This window comes from Hipposideros armiger, unplaced genomic scaffold (genome assembly GCF_001890085.2).
Source record: "Hipposideros armiger isolate ML-2016 unplaced genomic scaffold, ASM189008v1 scaffold_678, whole genome shotgun sequence".
In the NCBI taxonomy this organism is placed as follows: Eukaryota; Metazoa; Chordata; class Mammalia; order Chiroptera; family Hipposideridae; genus Hipposideros; species Hipposideros armiger.
In genome coordinates this window covers 775,580-795,032 of record NW_017732028.1, presented here as the reverse complement: position 1 = coordinate 795,032, position 19,453 = coordinate 775,580, and the positions used below count along the sequence as shown (strand labels likewise).

At 39.5% G+C, this 19,453-nt stretch overlaps 1 pseudogene; it reads left to right on the top strand.

Moving 5' to 3' along the window:
• The first annotated feature begins 251 nt into the window (after positions 1 to 251).
• LOC109372931 (proliferating cell nuclear antigen pseudogene) overlaps positions 252 to 19,453 on the top strand; it is a 58,483-nt pseudogene continuing 39,281 nt past the window's right edge.

The window sequence follows — 19,453 nt, the reverse complement described above, 5'->3', positions numbered from 1 at the left end:
AGGCAATCACATATCCTGAAACCAAAACCTGAAAGACATTTTATAGCCTCTTCACTTCCTCACACTCTTGCTGACAGCTCCCATGGCAAGTTTCATTTTCCAACAATGGCCACAACACTGTCTTCCAACCCACCTGCTCTTCTTACAATGTGATTTTGACACCTCACTCATCATGAACTGAGATCTATAATCTCTCTCCTTGAATGTGGACAGGCCTCTGCGACTGACCTCACAAACAGTATGTGGCAAAAATGACGATGGATGAAGCTCGGGCCCTCAAAGGCAATGCAGATGTGTCTGAGTCTCTGGGACGCTTACCCTGGAAGCCCAGCCTCCCTGCAGGGAAGGAACCCAAGCAGCCTCTGGGGAGCCCACATAAAGAGGCCAATGTAGAAAGAAACGAAGACCCCTCAGACCTGAGCCCAGCTGAATTCCCAGTCAGCAACAACTTGCCAGCCATGCGAGTGAGTTATCTCAGAGTTGGAACCCTAGCCCTGGTTGAGCCACTCCAACTGATAGTGATCCCGCAACAGCAGACCTCCCCTACTAATTCCTACTCAACCTGTAGACTCGAGCTGAATCAGTTGTTGCTGTTGAGGCACCATATTTAGGGCTGCTTGGTTATACAGTGATAGATAACCAACACAGCTGCTGTCTCTTCCACTCCATGCACATCCTCCCTATCACACGTTTGTCCTTTCCGTGCATGAAGCTTAGCTCTGCCTGCCTCTTCAGTTCCACACCTGCCTGCACTGCTTTAGATGCAAGGCGAGTTCCACTCTCTCTTCAGGAACCTATTCTTGTCTACTCATCCGTCCAAGGCAATTGTTAGGTTTGTTTAAGAACTTAAAACTCAGGCCATCCTCAGGAGCGACTAGAAAAGAGAGGGGTCTTCAAAATTGGAGGGTCTCTGTGACAGTTATAAATATGGGGACAAACTGTGACACAGAGCTAGTCATCCAGTAATGTATCAGGAGCTGGGAACTCTGCATGATGCTAATGGGAGCTTCTCAAAATGTGAGAACCTATGCAGAGTAAGAAGCAAGGGTCAAGGGTCAAATGAAGTGAGAAAATGCTTGCAAAGGGTGAGGGGTCTGAACCATATTCTATAGATAACCCATCCAGGAGAAGTGATGTGCAGTCACAGTTGCTATTCCCAGCAACAATTATTAAGGTCACGCTTCACAACTTGTTATATCCAGTAACCTTATCAAGAAAAGCAATGAGGTTAATTAGAAATTTGTTTCCAGTAAACACATCTGTGTCCAAGTAATCACACACTTTTTCTACAGATACTCACAGGCCATTATTTGCCCTGTGAATGTGTATGTGTGTGTGTGTGTGTGTGTGTGACAAAGCAGAGCCATGTTAAATGTCACAATTTGACAAAACCATGTATAAGACAAAACACTGATCTACCATCTCCAAATCATGTGCCATGATGTCAGGTCTAGGTCCCACCACTAACCAGCTGTGTGACCTTGAGCAAATTTCTTTTTGAGTATCTGTATATTAATTTATAAAATGGGGACGATAATAATAGTACCCATTCTCAAAGGTTGTTTTTATGATTAAATAAAATAACATAAAGTATCAAGTACTTTTAGTATGTGATTCATAAATTTTGAGTTCTGTCCATTTTCCCATGTATAAAATGTGGTGAGACAGCCCAGGGATGCTAAACCAAGCCATTTGTCCTCATGCATCATTCAGAGCTTAACCCAGGCATGTCCTGACTCCGGGGGTTGATCCAATTATTCACATATAGGCTGTAGCTTCAGGGGTCTAGACACCATGCTAAAACTCTCATCAGAAATTCTCTCCTTTCCTATTTTCCCTGATAACTAAAATCTCATTTTATCACCAAACAAAACCACATCCTCCCTTTTGGCCATGTCTAAAGCAACTGGTTTGCCACAGTCTCTCAGAATATATCCTTGCAAAGCAATCCTACCTGAATCAGGGCCTGATTCAACTCGATGAACATGACAGTCTTAATAAACAGTCAGGCAGCAAGGCCTTCAGAGAATCTGTCCCAGTGGAAGCAGAGCAGGAAACAGATCTGGTTAATCCTCTATGTGGCTTCTGATTTTCCAAGCTTTAAAGCACAGCAGAGCTGAAAACAGCCAATTTTTCTCATCTTTTCCCATAGGTGTCCTCTTTAAACCAGCTCCTTTCCTTAAATGTCTCATTTTTAGGCACATGTGCAGTAGGTAGGACAACCTTGATCTCTGTTTTTCGAGCCCTGCAGCCATATTCTGCAGGTGTTGGAGTGGGATCATCCTGCAGCAGTTTTCCCTTTCAGACAAAGTACAAATAAGTCTTGAAGAAAACATCATAGACAACTGAGAAGAGAAATGTGCTTTGTCCCTGGCAGTGTGCATGACTCAAGCCTACATCTTAATAAATATCTTTAAGGCCTGCCTCACATTGGAGTGGGAACCAAAGCTCAGCCCAGATGAAGCTGTGCATTCAGAGAAACACTCCACAATTGGAGAACCGGTCTTTCTGGAGAAATGACAACAGCCTGTGCTCCACAGGGCAATGGTGAGGCCTTCTCATAGGGAAGCTGTCCAGGGTAGTGAAGACAGCTGCCCTTCAGTGTGAGGTCTGCCCGACTGAAACCCCAGCTCCTCCACTGACTAGCTATGTGACCTTTGAAACTCAACATTGACACCAACAGATGGACAGGACATGAGCTGGACTCTGAGTTCTAGAGAAGGAATTGAGACTCCAAATCACTAGAGAGGCATAATGCAGATGAAGCTCCCCTCAGAAACAGAGCCAGAGCATGAAGAAAAGAAACCAGGAATAACAAGGACCCTGGGTGGTTGGGTCTGCAACAGGAAGGTGGTTGGTGGAAGCCCGGGTGGCAATTTCACCGATCTTCCCACTGAAGGTTTGATTTGGGAAAGAGAGAAGGACATGGGGACTTTTAAATAAATTGGATTTGGGTTTCTGGAGCAAAACTTAAGATAACAAAATTGTAAGCTCTTAACTAAGGTGCTACTTAACTCTTAACTCCCAAGTCTGTGTCTCAGCAAGAGAACTTTTAAGCTGAAAAAGAACAGAAATGGCTGCAGTGAGCCGAGAATCTTGTCATGTATGAACACTACACCACACACACACACACACACACACACACACACACACACACACACACACACACACACCATGACACAGGGCGGATCTTTTCTCTTACAACACACCTGTGGTCACCTTACAATTGCTGTTGCTGAACACAGAGCATAGACATGATAGCGTCAGTCCGTCTTGCAGAGTATTTTTCCAAAGCTTGTAAACCTTAAATTCTAACAAAACCTTCATACAATTCCACCAGTTACAGGTCTTTTTCCTCATTCTCTATGTCAACGTCTAGAAAAATCGGCATGAAGGATAAACTTTGTGATAACAATGTGGATGGCATCTGGCGAGCAGGCGTCCTTCAGGAACCCATCTCCAGCCTGAAGAAGGAAGGGGAGGATCATCTATCCGTATAGCATTAACTCGGAACTAGTGTCAGGCAATCCTGTGTTCATCTTTGAACTGTTTTAGTTATAGACATGTGGAATTGTTGTTTTCAGTAATCCCACGGAGGAAACATTCAGCCTAAAAATCCAAGGACAGGGTGGAGAAATAGTGTTTTAAATGGTTATTTATCTAGGACAAAGAGACAAATGCCTAAACCCATGAAGCAATTTCCTATAAAAAGGGAGCAGCTATGACTTTTTTTTTTTTTAAGATTTTTATTGGGGAATTGGGGGGATGGGAACAGTGCTGGGGAATTGGGGGAAGGGGAACAGACAAGTTGCTGTCATTTTGTTCTTCAGTCTAGTTGTGGAGGACATTGCTTCACTGGCCCAATTTGGCACCATCATTGCGCTCTTCCCAGGCGTGGCAGATCAGTCGCCGGCTTCTGGACGGCCACTCACTGCGGCTGCTGGCTGCTCACGCTGGCTGCTGGCTACATACGGTAGCCCATGGCAACGCACTGCCACAGGGGCTGCAGCCTACGCCGTCGTCGCCGGCGACTCACGGCAGCCCAGCTCCAGGTTGAGCTGTTGTTCAGCATCTTAGCTGTAGAGGGCAGTGTCACTGGCCCTCATATGTGGGATCCAAACCGGGGCCCTCTGACATCCCAAGCCAGCTCTTAACCAATGTGCCACTCGGCCGGCCCTATGACTTTTAAATAATAACAGTAGTCTGTATTTACTCAAAGAAATACTTGATTCAGGTAATAAACAATATTTAATGCTTTTGACAATCATCAAACACAACACATAACGTATTAAAATAGTATGGGAAATATGCTAATGTGGCATCATCAAGTCTTAACAGGAAGAAAGTCAAGTTGGGAAAATACAGATGGAGGGGTTTGTCCTACTCAAAGATAATGAATTGAAGAGAGGGGTGGAAGATGATGAAAGAAGTGATCAGAACTGTCACCTTAGACTTTTTCTGAGCACCGAGAAACAATGGTTAATGAAATGGAAATTCTAGAAACTTGAAGGAAAATTATTGTGTCTTCATGGTAGCAAAGAAAGAAACAATTGGGTAAAGTTGAATGTATGTACTAGATTTTGGAAGGCAGATTTCATAAATTTAAGAGAAGAGGTAGGCAAGATTATAAGTCATGCTACCTTAGGAGGTAAGGTAATTCTCAAAAATAGGATTCCACTTTGCACTTCTAAATGACCCTGGTGAGAAAAAGAGGTGCAGTGCTCAATTCAACAATCGTGTCTGAGGTGTCCAAAGGGCAAAACCAAACAATATAATGGCCAAGAGCCTGGCTCTGGTGGTTGGCCAGTGGCTTTGAACCCCCGCCCCATGACTTTATAGCAAGGATCCTGGGCCTGTTAACTAACCTCTCTATATTACAGCTGTCTCATTCGTAAACATGGAGCTGTAACAGCATTTTTTCCATGTGATTACTGTGATGATTGAATAAGTTAATGTATTTAAAGTGCCTGGCACCTAATAAAGCACAATAGATTGTAGCTATTGTTATCTTTAAATGCCATTCTAGGCAAAAGAGGCATAAAAAATGAGGCTTGTTCCCTGCCTTCAAGCAGCTGTCTGATATTTTAAATAACTAAAATGCAATGGGTAATGATTAGTACAATATAGCTATAGCTGCCTCAAACTCTCCCAGGAATTAGATGTGGAATAAGTTAATCATTTTTTTCAGTCAACTATTCAAACCATTATTTCAAGGAAACATTGGCTCTACCCACTGAGCAGTAACTATAATAATTCAGATTATAAAAGAACACATTCAAAAGATGGAAAGGAGGAACATGGACAGAAACATGAAAAACACGGACCAGGGTAAGCTGCAATTTGCAAAATGCTATAGCTCTTAACAAGGCTTTCTCAGTTACTCTGAGAGCCTGGAAAAATCCAAGGAAGGGATAAACTTGGGATCAATGCGGGATACAGGTGAATGAAGGAAAGCAAATTTGCTGGCATTCCACTCGCTTCTCTCTGCTCAAAGAGCATGGTTTTTGGACTAAGAAGAACAGGATTTAAGCACCATGAGAAAATTAAAGCCTTAAATTCATTAGGAGATTATAAAGGCAACCATGCTCTCTTAGTGTTTTCAAGTGTCTTGGCCAACATATTAGAACTCAAATTATAAAGAGAATGTTCAAATGGAATCAACAAACTTCTGTCAGTGATCTTGCAGAAACTAATGCAAAATGGAAAGTTTCTGATAGACTGGAAGGGGAAAAAAGTGTGCAAAATTCCAATTTTCAAGCAGCAGAATTATGCAACCCGTAGACAGGGGCTTCGCAAAGACAGTGTACTGTCACAAAAGTCCCTAAAAAAAAAGGAAACCAGAAAGAAGAAAAAACTGCCTGAGGGCAAGTGATAAATCAATGTCCAGTGTAAGAATATGAGAAACTATAGTTCATATTCCATATGTCAAGTACTATTTTAGCACTTTTATGTAAATGTTCTTATTAAGTTTGCCAACAGTCATGGGTATCATTATGTCCACTTTTTATAGATGAGGAAACTGGCATACAGAGAAAAGGATTCAATCAATCTATTCCTGGAGTCGGGTGCATATATCTTATCAATTTGGTGTTTTTGTACTCTTTCAATAAATACCCAGACGTGGAATAGCTGGGTCATATTCTTCTTTTTTTTTTTTTTTAAAGATTTTATTGGGGAGTTGGGGTCGGGGAACAGCATTGGGAAATCGGGGAAAGGGAACAGACAAGTTGCTGTCCTTTTGTTCTTCGGTCTAGTTTTGGAGGACGCAGCTTCACTGGTCCATGTTGGTATTATCATTGTGCTCTTCCCAGGTGAGGCAGATCAGTTGCCAGCCTCTGGACGGCTGCTCACGGCGGCTCTTGGCAGCTCACACCGGCAGCTGCCGGCTGCTCGTGCTGGCTGCCAGCCACACACAGTAGCTTTACGGCATCCCACTGCAACCTATGCCATCGCCGGCGACTCACGGCAGCCCAGCTCCGGGTCGAGCTGTTGTTCACCATCTTAGCTGTAGAGGGCAGCATCACTGGCCCTCATGTGGGATCCAAACCAGGGCCCTGTTGCTCAGAGTTGGCATCCCAAGCCAGCTCTTAACCAATGTGCCACTCAGCCAGCCCATAATAGTACTATTCTTAATTTTAATAGGAATCTCCATATTCTTTTGCCTAGTGGCTGTACCAATTTACCTTCCCACCAACAATGTACAAGAGTTTGTTTTTCTCTGCATCTTCTCCAACACTTGTATTTCTTGTCATTTTGATGATAGTCATTCTAACAGGTGTGAGGTGATATCTCATTGTGGTTTTTATTTGCATTCCTCTGATAATTAGTGATGTTGAGCATCTTTTCATATGTTAATTGGCCACTTGTATGTCCTCTTTGAAGAAATGTCTATTCAAGTCCTCTGCCCATTTTTTAATTGGGTTGTTTGTTTTTTGTTGTCATTGTTGTTGAGTTTGTGAGTTCTTTATATATTGTGGATATTAAACCCTTATTGGATACATGACTGCTAAATATCTTTCCCATTCAGTAGCTTGCCTTTTTATTTTGCTGAGGTTTCCTTTGCTCTGCAGAAGCTTTTTATTTTGATGTAGTCCCATTTGTTTATTTTTGCTTTTGTTTTCCTTGCTTTTGGAATCAAATCCACAAAGATATTACTAATAACAATGTAAAGCAGATTACTGCCTGTGTTTTCTTCCATGTATTTATGGTTTCATGTCTTAACATTCAAGTATTTAATTCATTTTGAGTTAATTTTTGTGTATGGTGAAAGATAGTGTTCCAGTTTTATTCTGTTGCATAAACAACACAATTTATTGAAGAGACTTCTTTTCTTCATTATATGTTCTTGGCTCCTTTGCCATAAATTAGTTGTCCATATATGTGTGTGTTTATTTCTGGGCTCCCAATTCTGTTCTAATGATCTTTGTGTCTTCTTTTTCAGCTAACCATAATGTTTTGGTTACTAAAGGTTTGTAGTATAGTTTGAAATCAAGGAGTGTGTGATACCACAGGCTTTGTTCTTTGTTTTCTTTCTTTCTTTTTTTTTTCATGATTGCTTTTGCTATTCAGGGTATTTTGTGGTTCCATACAAATTTCAGAATTTTCTGATTCTATTTCTGTGAAAAATGCCATTGGCATTTTGATAGGAATTGCATTGAATCTATAAATTGCTTTAGGTAATACGGACATTTTAGCAATGCTAATTCTTCCAGTCCATGAACACAGAACATCTTTCCATTTCTTTGTGTCTTCTTCAATTTCTTTCAACAATGTCTTATAGTTTTCAGTGTACAGGCATTTCACATCCATGATTAAATTTATTCCTAGGCATTTTATTCTTTTGTTATGATTGTAAACAGTATTGTTCTCTAAATTTCTCTTTCTGATAGCTCATTATTAGTATGTGGAAACACAACAGACTTTCGTATATTGATTTTGTACCCTGCAACTTTACTATATTCATTCAACAACAGTAGAATACACATGCTTTTCACAACTTCACAATAAACATTCTCCAAAATAGACTACATCCTAGATAATAAAAAAATATTAACAAATTCAAAAGAAATAAAATCACATGTGTATTTTCTAACCATAACATAATTGAAGTAGAAATCATTAACAAGGAGATAATGGGGAAATTTCCAAATACTTAGAAATTAACAGCACATTTATTATATCGGGCAAGCAACAAGAGTAAAAAGCAGTGGGAGTTTATTAAAAGGGTAGGATAGAGAACATAGAGAGATCGCCTCTGTGTACAGATGCACAGGGAAGCCCTAAAGCTGAAAACAAAGCAAGAACAATGGCAAAAATGCTCCCGCACCCTAGTCCCTACTCTCTGCACAAGATACATTAGAGAAGTTTGAAGACAGTGGAACACTGAAGGTAACCAGAGCAATAATGAAACCCAAACACCGTTCAATTTCTGATATTAACTGATCTATGCTCACATGAAGATACTAATCAAAAGAAACTTAGACAAGCTACATTAATATCAAATAAAGAAGACTTCAGAAAAATAAATATTACCAGGAATAAATAGGAACACTACATAATGATCAATTCACAAAGACATAACAACCCTAAATGTGTATGCAGCTAAAAACAGAGCATCACAATAAATAAAGCAAGAGCTGATAGGACTAAAAAGCTAAAGTAAATGTCCAAAATTTTAGTTGGAGGCATTAAACTTCTCTTAGTAATTGATAAAACAAATAGACTGAAAATCCAAAGATACAGACGGCCTAAAAACATTATCAACTGACTTGACCTAATTTGGAAAACACTTCCACCGAAACTGCAGGATACACTTTTTTTTTTCCAAGCACACATAAAGCACTTGCCATGACAGGCCATAAAATATACTTCAACAAGTCTAAAATAATTAATATTATACAAATATGTTCTATATAACAACAGGATTACAATATAAATCAATAACAGAAATACAACTGGAAAATATCCAAATATTGAGAAATTTAAACAAAAATCACATTTTCAAATAAACCATGAGTCAAAGTCATAAGAGAAATTTGGAGCTATTATGACTTGAATAAAAATGAAAACACATCATATTAAAATTTATGGGATGCAGTACTTATAGATAAATTTTAGTATTCAATACTTATACTAGAAAAGAGGTGTGGTAGTTATCAACTGATTGCATCTCATCTCCAAATTTACCTTTTAATGTATGTTCTTTGACAATTAAAAAAAATTCATTCAAGCATTTTTCCTTTAAAGTGAACATTACGTTAAGCTTGCTTAGTAGAGGGCACTGGAGGGACCTTGCAAGAGGACTGGGCTTTCCTGGGGTTTCCAGCTGCAACACAGGAGAGGGGAAGAGAGTGGGTCAAGAGTTGTGAGTGTGGGTATATCAAGTGGAACTCTATTGTAGCCAAAGGTTCAGGATATGTGATCACTCTTGGTGAACTTGCAGCCTCAGTCTGGCTATTATATTTCCACTGTCCTCTTGACACAGGAACTGGTGCCATGTAGGTTTCCTAACTGCACTCACACCTGAAGGCCTACCAGCAGCAGGTGCCTCCTGCCTGTATCAATGCCTGAAGGCATCTCACCCAAACAGCACCTAAAGGCTTCCTGTCCAAAGGCCACCCACCAGCCCCCTGTGGCCTACCTGTACCCCAGGAGATTACCACTGAGCCAGCCCTCTATGCAGGCCTGACATAGCTCACCTTTGCTCTGGAAAGTTCCTACCCACACTTCACACCTACTGGTTGCTGATTGCCTGCAAACCACCTGCATTCCTGAGGCTTGCCCTCTGCTTTCCCTGTGAATTGCAGACCATTTCTTGCCTGACTAAGCCTGGAAACGTTTTTCTTTCCACTGAGATGAACTACAACTTCTCCAATGAGGTCTGAGTCCCTTCCAAGTTTGTCCTCCCTTGGTGTAGTGAGTTTGATGTGGCAGTAGCATACAGTGAGCCTCATTTGTGCAGTTTGACAGGTTTCATGCAAGGGGAAGCCTCTCCTTCCATGAAAGGGAAAGAGAGCAAGGGAGCTCCCAGGGGAGAGGGAAAGCAGAGGGGTGACTTATGTGTCCAGGTGATGTCACTCAGCAGCAAGATAGGTAGTCTCCGGGTCAGAGAGCTGCAAAGGACAGCTTGGAGACTTTTGCAGCCTCAGGTATTTTCATATCGATAGCTAGCATATGTTGGGTGCAGTTTGTGGGATAAGCAAAGCATGTTGTCTCTAAATAACTAAGAATGTGCTTTTATGGATTAAATTTAAAGCAATTGGGTGTGTAAAATGTTGAGTAAGTTACTAGTGGGCTCTTGAGCTAATAGGCCCACTGAGAAGAAGTAAACCACATGGGACCATCTTGACTCATTTATGTACCACTTAGGTACTGTCCCTCAGCCCCAGTGTATCATATAGAATTTCTTTATATCTTATAGTCACTTTTCTATTGTAGACTAATAATTTCATATTAAATGTTCCCTGTTTAACCCCTTATATGGATTCTATCTCCTGATTGAACCCAGACTGATACAAGAGCAAAGTTCTCAAATCAATACACTTTGATTTTAATTAATGAGAGGAAAAAGAGCAAAATAAGCCCAAAGCATGCAGAACAAAAAATATAATAATAAAGATAAAATCTGAAACCAATAAAATTAAAAACAGAAAATTATTGAAACCAAAACTGGCTCTTTAAAAAGTTGAATAAAATTGATAAACTTTTAGCAAGACTCCTCAAGAAATTAAAATAATAAAATAGAAATTATCAGTGTCAGGAATAAAAGAGGGGGGACATCACTACAGATCTTACACAAATTATAAAAGAGTAAGAAAATATAAACAATTTTATGCCAATAAATTCAATAACTTAATGAAATGGAAAAAAATAATTAAAAGACTTTAAATACTAAAGCCCACTTAAAAAGAAATAGATAAAAATATCTGTGTATCTCCTGAAGAAATTAAATCCATAATTATAATCCACTATTAAATTCTATAAATATTTTAAGGAAGAAATAATACCAATACTACATAAATACTTCTAGAAAATGGAAGAGAATGAAAAACTAATGTGACCAGAATTACCCTAATATCATTCTTCATTTTAGTTATTGTAGTTTTCACTTCTGACTGGTTCTTTTTTATGGTTTCTATGTCTTTTTTCAATGCTTGCTATCTCTTCGTTGAAGTTCTCTCTGAGTTCCTTGAGCATCCTTATAACCATTGTTTTGAACTTTGTATCTGGTAGGCCACTTACCTCCATTTCGTTTTGTTCATTTTCTGGAGTTTTCTCCTGTTCTTTCATTTGGGACTTATATCTTTGTTTCCTCATTTGTCTGCATCTCTGTTTGTTTGTATGTATTAGGTAGATCTACTATGTCCCCCAGCCTTGGCCAGGTGGCCTTATATAGTAGGTGCCCTGTAGGGCCCAGTGGCACAGTCTCCCTGGTCTGAGCTGGGTGCCCCAGCAGTGTCCTTTGTGTGGGTTGTGTGTGCCCTCCTGTTATAGTTCAGACTTGATTGTTACTGGCACATCAGTGGGTGGAATTTACCCACAGACTGATTGGCTGTGGGGCTTTTTCATGTCCACAGCTTATGAGCTACTGTGTGGGAGGCTTATCCCACTCAGTGGGATTCTGGTGCATGTTGAGATGGTGCTCTGTATGGTGCTCTGCTGTGGTCTTAAGCCAACCTCCAAGAATGTTGTTTCTGAGGTCTCTTGGAAGGGGCTACTATGAATGTATAGGTCACCCACTGCCTGTAATTGGCTGTGGAGTACTTGTTAAGAGCTACAAAGTGATCCATGGCTGTTCACTGCCTCTACATAGGAACAGCCATAGGAAGACAGAATGGATAAGAAAAAGTCATAGGAAGGCTGAATGGATAAGAAAACAAAACCCTTACATATGCTGCCTATAAGAGAATCAATTCAGACTGAAAGACATACAGATGGAAAGTAGAGAAAGAAAAGGTAATTAATTAAAATGGAAACTAAAAAACAAAAAAAGCTGGAGTAGCAATACTTATACTAGACAAAATAGACTTTAAAACAAAGACTATAACAAGAGACAAAGGAGAACCCAGTAATCCCACTTCAGGGTATTTATCTGAAGAAACCCAAAACACTACTTCAAGGGGATGTGTGCATCCATATGTTCATTGCAGCATTGTTTACAATAGCCCAGATGTGGAGGCAGCCTGGGTGTCTGTTGATGGAAAAATTGATAAAGAGGAGATGGTACATATATACTATGAAATATTGCTCAGCCAGGGAAGGGAATAGGTTCTTGCCATCTGCAGCAGCATTGATGGACCTGGATGGTACTGTGCTGAATGGAGTGTAAGACAAAGACAGATGCAAGGAGATTTCACTTATATGTGGAATCTAAAGAACAAAATAAACAAACAAAACAGAAACAAACTCATAGATGCAGAGAATATATTGATGGTTGCCAGATGCATGGGGGTAAGGGGTGAGTGAAAAGGGGGTAGGGATTAAAAAGTACAAATTGGTTTTTACACAGTAATCATGGGGATGTAGGGTATCGCATAAGGAATATAGTCAATAATATTGTAATAACTATGTATGGTGTCATATTAGTACTAGATATGTTGGGGTGATAGATGGGAGGGAGGTTGGGGGACTGGGTAAAAAAGATAAAGGAATTAAGAAGTACAAATCAGTAGTTACAACATAGTCATGGGGATGTAAAGTAAGCATAGGGAATAAAGTCAATAATATGGTAATAACCATGTATAGTGCCATGTGAATACTAGACTAGTCAGGGGGATCATTTCTTAAATTATACAAGTCTAACCACTATGCTATACACTTGAAATTAATATAATATTGAATGTCAATTGTAACTGAAAATTTTAAAAAGGGGGAAAATGTGAAGGGGAATAAGAGGTTCATATTTCCAGGTATAAAACAAATAAGTCATGGGGATGTAATGTACAGCATAGGGAATATAGTCAATAATATCGTGATAGTGTGGTACGGTGTCAGGTGGCTGCTGGACTTATGGTGATCACTTCTTTAGGTATGTAAATGTTGAATTACTATGGTGTATACCTGAAACTAATATAATTTTGTATGTTAGCTATATTTTAATAAATATCTTAAAGTAAAAAAATAAAATTAAAATATGCTCAAGCAAATTTTGAAGGAAACCACATTCCTCTGAGCTAAACAGCAAGCTCACTCTCACTCTCTCTCTGTGTCTTTGTCTCTGTGTCTCTGTCTCTGTCTCTCTCTCTCTCTCTCTCTCTCTCTCTCTCTCCCTCTCTCTCTCATTTTTGTTTTTGTTTTTTTCTGTTGTTGTTTTTACAGGAACTCTAAGTGGCACACCTCTATATTTACCACTGTCTACCCCTCGTGCCAGCAGATTGACTTTTCCATACATGTTCAGAGAGCACTTCCTCTAGGGCTCTGGTGAACCTCTCTTCCTAAGGGAGGATGGTGGGATAAACTACAAAGAAACCAATGCCAGAGCTGGTCTTGGGATTGTAATTGATACTCATCAGCTCCCGTGTCTAATATCCATTCTAAATTATTTTTGTCTTCAGGTGACACCTCCATTGAATAACAGAAGCTTTAACTCTTCTTGCTCATAAGGGTCAATTATGAGATGATGACTTCCTTTTTTGGACTTAAGGAACCTAGAGGGTCCTGAAAGACTTCCTTAGCTTTTAGTTCATCTGGACCCTTGCTGATGAACATGTACCCCTTCTGGGGACCAAGCCCTCTAACACTGCAGATCTCAGAGTTGTATGTCAAAAGCACAGATTATTCCTCCTGTGGGTCACTGGCAATGAAGTCAAGTTGGGCCATGTCTGTTTTTACCCTCTTGTTTCCCATTTATATTGTTCCTATTAAGGATACAGAATCACATAAAGTCTCTGCTTCAATGCATGTGTCACTTTCTAAATGATGGTGCACCATTTGTGCAGAATATTGTCTCAAACGGGTGCTTCAGCTGTTCCTTCAGCAGACCATGCCAAAAGTCTATTGGGCTGGCAGCTTCTGGGTGGTGAGGTATGTAATACAACTGGTTAATTCCATGGTCATGGGTTCAGTCCTGTACCTCCTTCACTATAAGGTTGATTTCCTGGTAAGATGCTATGGTGCATGCATGGGATTCCATGGATAATGGTTCTGGCTAAAGTCCATGGTGGGAAATGTAAACGCATAGCTAGAATAGGTATCCTGTCCTGGAAGAATAAAATTCTGGACCTTCTAGAATAGAAGTGACTAATATAGTCAACTTGCCACCAAGTAATTTATCTCCTCAAGGGATAGTGCTACCCCAGGTGCAGGCCATAGGTCTCCATTGCTGGCTGGTTTGACATTCAGAGAAGGCACTAGCTAGATTGGCCATGTTGAGTCTTATTCCATGATATTGGGACCTTATATTGCCTCCACCTTTCTGCCACTGTGGCCATTTCATTTGTGTCCATTGTGCAAGCACTCTGGTGCCACAAGCAAAACTAACATTGGTTGCCCAAGTAATTTTGTCTAATTGGTGGCTTAGTGCCTTTTAAATGGTTGATGCTCCTATTCTAAGGGGGCTATGATGAGGTTTGGGGTCTTGAAGTATCAATATCAACTCAGACCCTTTCTCAAAATCTCCCAAAATGCTTGGGTATTTTCCTTTCCTAGGTATATAGTCACTTGAGAAAATGGCCATAGACCTATTGGGAAAGATATACAATTGATTAAAATGCCTACTTATAGTGTTGCACTGTCCTTCCCCTGGTAGTCTGACAACCTCTTCAATAAAGAGATCCCAAGCCTAAAATTTGACACAGATCAAGAAACTGAGAAAAGATTGAAGCTTTTTATTTCATTTCAGTGACAACTCTCAGCCTCCTGTTTCTCCATTCTTGTTTCCTTCAGATAATAGAGGTTAAGTAGCAACTATTATGGCTGCTCAAGTATTTTAGCCCTAGAGATGCGTATTCTATTAACCATATCCACATCTTTTTACCAGCCAAGTCCTCTTAGCTGCCCCTCTAATCTTGTCAACCATATGTTAATTGCAGCTCCCCCACCCCACTCTCACAGACCCACTTCTGATAGTTAACAAGACCACCTGGCCTCTATGGTTTGTGGGAAGGGGAGGGGACAGGCTATTATCCCCATGGCTATTAGTGAACTGAAATCTGTGACAGCCTCTTCAACTATTAGCCTCAGCCTGAAGAAGAGAGCTATACCTAAACTGCTTAGTGAGTGCATTCCTGGTGACTTTAGCGAATATGTGTCCCCAAAGCCTTCTGATAGAACATAATCCTCTGGTGGTCTTTTAGCCTCAGATAATATATCCATTATAGAATTCCCACTCACTGATCCTTTTAATCCCTTCCTGTACCATCTGCCATAGAAATTCAGGCATTTCAACTTCACTCAGTGTAGGACATTGCTTTTCCATCACCTCAACAGCCAATTTACCAACCCTTACATCCCTTCCAGCATATTGAACTCCATATCTCTTATCCAATCTTACAATCTGACCCCTTTGACTGAGCACATTCAGAACTCAGTCTCACAGGACTCCCCCATCCTGTGGCTAGGTCAATGATGTGGCTTAGGTATAGATGCTTTCCTTCTTTCTGAGGTTCAGTACATCCCCTGCTGGATTATGGTGCATTTCAATGCTGGCTATAACCCTGGCAGCTGGAGAGGGAGTAGGTCATCTCCTGCAGGTTGTAGCACTTAATAGAGTGCCAGGGCACTTCTACAAGCTCAGAAGATCTATAAAATCTGGGAAGCAAACTCGTTAGAAGAATCCATCTAGATTATCCCCACACTATGTGTCAGAGTCCTAGGTTTTCCCAGTTAGGAACTTGACTTTAGCATGAAAGATCTGCCTTGATTGAGCATTCAACCATCTTTAATATAACCACTCTATTAGATCTTGGGTTGATATTCAGAATTTTCTTTTTTTGACTGCATGAGATAGGACTTTTCCATTAGCAACCAAAGAGATTGTCTGACTCAACATTCAATTGCTAGTTAATTGCTCTCAACCTTTCATTATTTATTTATAGGGTGTCAATGAAACTTAGAAATAACCACTCAATTCAATTATCCTAATAGTTATCATCTTCTATGTATTCCAAACACAAGGATCATCATACTGATCAATGCATTCTCCTACTCTGAGGTATTTTCCCAAGTTACTACATTGAGCTTTTGACAATTGGGCCACCACTTTGTGCCAGAGCTTGTCCATACTCCATTGACCACCTGGGATGGAGTGTCATTGTCAGGTGGGCAGTGATCCAGTCATAAAATTCTACCTTACTGGTTGTTCTCTTAGAACCACAGGGCCAGTCAGAGCTCTCTGGGAAGCAGACATAAGTTGGACATAGACGTTCAAAAGATGTGTTGGGGAGTAGCACTTATGGAAAAAGCAAAGAGAATAAGCAGAATGGGCTACGGGAACAGACAGATGGCAATGCCAATATGAGAAATTTTTGGCCAACTCAACAGGGAACTCTTAAGCAAAGATCGTGCATTGGAGAATTGCTACATTGGGCAGAAATTTCTAGGCCTTGGTACAACTGCTTTGCTCAGTCGTTGGCTGAAAGCTAACCCATGAAAAACATGACCTCAGCTACTACTGCCTTCTTCAATCATTAGCTGGGGCTGCCCTGAGTAAAGTGTGACTTCAGTTCAGAAGCCAAAGTGGATGCTGAAGGAGCTAACAGCTGCAGGCTGTACACTAATCACAGTCCTCACAACTAGACAGTGAATCTTTAAGCGGATCTGAGCATCACATCTCTGTTCCTCATAGCCAAGAATATAAAAAAAAACTGTGAAGAAGATGAATAAAGCTGGAAGACTTAGAACACTGAATAACCTATAATATAGACTTATTACAATGCTGTAAAATAAGAGTGTGATATAGAAGTAATAATAGGCAAATACATTAACAGAACAGAATAGAGTTCAGAAGTAGAACCATACTTATAGTCTCAATTAGATTTTGAAAAAGCACCAGAAAGAAAGAAGAAAAATCTTTTCAACAAATGTTGATATTCACTTAGAACAAAATAAACCTTACTTTCTACCTCACATCATACACAACAATTATTTTGAAATATATCAAAAGCCTAAACTTACCATCTAAAACCATAAAGCTTCTGGGGGAAAAAAGCATAAGAGAATGTTTCTGCAACTTGAGAAAAGGCAAATATGTCTTAGACAGGACCTGGGAAGCAACAAGCACATAAGGAAAAATTAATAAATTAGACTATGCCAAAATTTAAAGCTTCTGCTCAAAAAAAAAATACTGCAAAGAAAGTGAATGGGAAACCAACAGGCTGGGAGAAAATATTGCAAGACATATGCCTAATAAATATTTTATAGATAGTATATGTGTGTATATGTATATATTTATATATTATGTATGTTATGTTTATAAATATATATTTGTTTTATTTTATGTACCTTGTATATATCCATTTTATTTTATATAAAATAAAATAAATATATATTAGTAAAATTATATATATATATATATATATATAATAAATATATATATAGCAATAAAAGAAAAAACAACACTAAAATGTGCAAAAATCTTGTATGCTTCATGATGGGATATATGTAAATGGCCAATAAGAACTACAAACAAGTTCTCAACATCATTACTCATTAAAGAAGATGCAAATAAAAACCACAATGAGATATTATTCCACCCATTTAAATGGTTAATTTTTTTTTCTTTTTAATGACAACACTGAATGTTGCCAAGGATGTGGAACAACCAGAATTCTCATTCATTGCTGGAGGGAATGTAAAATGGTAGCGCCAACTCATAAACCAGCTTGGCAATTTCTTTTCAAGTTAAACATACACCTACTCTATGACCCAACTATTCTATTGCTAGTTATATTTATTCAAGAAAAATGAAAACATATGTTCACAGACAGACTTATACAAGAATGTATTTAATAACAGCTTTATTAATAATAGCTAAGTACTGGAAAGCATCAAAATTAGAATGGATAATGAAGGTGGGCTTATGCATACCATGAAAAGGAACACACTATTGTTATATGCAACAACATGGATGCATCTCCAAAACATTATGCTGACCAAAACAGTCGGGACTCAAAAGAGTACATATTCCATAATTTTGTTACTTTGAAGTTTCAGAAGAGGCAAAACTATTCTATTGTGAAAGAAATCAGAGAGATGCTTGCCTCTGGGTTAGAGGGCAGGGATTGACTTAGAAGGGACAAGAAGGAACTTTCCAGGATGATCTAAGTATTATATGTCTTAATAGCTGTGTGGTCCATGGCAGCATGCATATGCTAGAGCTCATCCACTGTACCCTTCAGATCTGTGCATTTTACTTACACCAGTTTTTCAAAAGGAAAGAAAAACACAAGCATACACAGCATACTATGACAATTCATGAGAATGGATAAATGAAAATATAGACTTTTCCAAGGGTTATTGTGGCTATGAAGCAATCAGAACTCTTATACACTACTGGTGAGTTAGGACAAACACTTAAGAAAACAGTGTCACAGCTGGACATGTGCACACACAATGGCATAGCTATTCCAACTCTAGGTGTAGTGCCAATAGCAATGTGTGTGTGAGGGGTGGGTACATAAAGTTCATAAGTATATATGGGACTCCTGTCAACATTCTAGTCTATATATATTCACTAAAGGGTATGTACTAGAACGTTGATAGCAGAACTACTCAACGGGCCATCAATAGCAGAATATATACATGCAATACTACACAGCAGTGAAAATGAGCCATCTGCAACTAAAGGGAAGAACTTGGATCACTCTCACCCATGTAACGTTAAACCACAAAAATCAGACATACATATTCAGAAATTCTATTCATATCAAGTACAATGATGGGCAACATAAGGCATAATGTTGGGCATCCAACTCTGGGAGCAGTGACTAGAACAGAGAACAAGAGGATTTCTTGGGTTTTAGCAAGTTTCCGTTTTTTCTTTTACCTTAGTGCTGGTAACATGCATGTTGAGTTTGTGAAAATTCATTAAATTATACACTTCTTATGCATGCATCTTTGGATATATGTGACATTTCAATACAATTTAGAAAAAGATGGATAGATTGCCTAATCTTACGAAAATATTCAAGGGTATTTCTGGCTTAAAGGACACCTAATTCCAAAAATTTAAACACTGGCATTAGGAAAAGATCTCTTGTCCTCCTTTTCTCTCTTCTTCCACCTCCCTTCCCCAGCCTTCCCTTCTTCCTCTCTCCTTTGGCTCCTCTCCTCTCTCTCTTGTCCTCTTCTCTCTCCACACACACACACACACACACACACACACACACACACACACACACTACTTTCCATGTCTCAGCTTTCTTAGCTTTGCCTCCTCCTGTGTGACACCCACTCTCAAGAAACCCCCACTAGCTGGTAACAGGATGCCACCCAAGCAGAAACAAACTTTCTTTCT